Below are 1577 nucleotides of genomic sequence, written 5' to 3' on the forward strand. Positions count from 1 at the left end.
AAAATCTTGCCATTTAAATCACATTTCCTTCAAGCTCAGAGATTTGTAAGGCCTACTGTTTATACTTGGAGATGAGATGGGGATGCTAATATTATACAGTCCAAGACAGAAGCACCCAGTCTTCTTGAAGTAAACATTGATCATGTGTTGTTTATAACATCCTTGTTTGAGCTGTCCTTAGGAAAATACATAATCTCTGCAGACTAAAAGCTTTATCAGTTTTGTTGAAGTTTCATGATTCTCAGGCAGGAAAAGGGAAATTAGATCCCAAGAGGGAGGGTCCCCCTCCCCACAATTTTCTTCCCTTAAATTTGCCTGCCTTGCTATCCTACCTCTGTGCGAGTCTAGGTTCTTTCAGCTGGAGAAATTATATTGCCCAAAACGAGCTTCAGGAACCATAACTAGTTTTCCATGTATTATATTTTATAATTCTTGAAGGCACGTCTCGGTTCTTTGAACTTATAAATAACAACTCAGGTGCTATGGAAAATTAATTCCGAAGACAATAAGTGTTTTCCTTGCTTTCTTCTTCCGTTTCATCCATCTTTCTCATCTCACCTAGCAAGAGCTTTATGCTCATTAGCACAGCACAAATTGTTTGGTCCTCCTCCAAAACCCCATAGAAGGATCATGTGTCGTTTCTTTTTAATTACACCTAACTTTTTAATAGCACTTCCCTGCCTGGGGATGATCCTAGGATATCTTATGCTGTTTAAATTGCAGATTCAGTTTCCATGCAATGAGAACCTTGAAGACTTTCTAAGCCTCACAACTCCCACCTAGTTCATATTTTACCAGTCTGGATAGATTTATAGATGCTCTTTAAAATTATGCCTTCCTTGAGCTACATGGACAAGCATCCCAGAGTCCCAGTGGGATTACTGGTCCATGCTCTCACATCTGCACAGCAACTGAATTATCAAAATGAGCAGCCGGTACCATGCATGTAAAGCTCCCATTTCTCCTTTTATTCAAACATTTATTTAGTACTTAATGGTGCCAGGCACAAAGATAAAATAAAATACCTTCAGAAAAGAATGGAATTAGACTTCTTGGCTGGAGGCAAGGAATCTGCACTTCAGTGGGCAATGTACAGGGTACGTTTCTGTTTGCCCAGCATGTCCTTTCCCTCTAGCTCAGGGATTTGTAACTAAAGGACGTCCTACAAAAACCTGTGGTGAAGAAAGGATGTAAATGTATGTGTCGAAAATGCCTCAAACAGCTAGGTCCTAAGCAAGAGCACTTCACCTATACTCGATAGTCATATTAAAAATGTAAGGAAGTCCAGGGTAGATTATAGATCGGGCTGGCTGTCTACCTTGAATTTGCAGTTAAGATGGCAAATGCATAAAACTCAAATAATATCTTATCAGTTATCTGAGTTTTCAAGCATCGTGCGACTAGGGTAACATAATTTCATATTCATTTTCAATAAGGTCAATCTCCCTTTAAAAAATGGGCGAAGCACTAAAAGTACTAAATATATATATATATATATATATATATATATATATATAGTATCTTTTCAAAAAGAACTAAAAAGAGGTCGACAGACCAGACCACTAAAGAAACAGTAT

The sequence above is a fragment of the Mus caroli genome, chromosome 8 (assembly GCF_900094665.2).
Source record: "Mus caroli chromosome 8, CAROLI_EIJ_v1.1, whole genome shotgun sequence".
Lineage (NCBI taxonomy): Eukaryota > Metazoa > Chordata > Mammalia > Rodentia > Muridae > Mus > Mus caroli.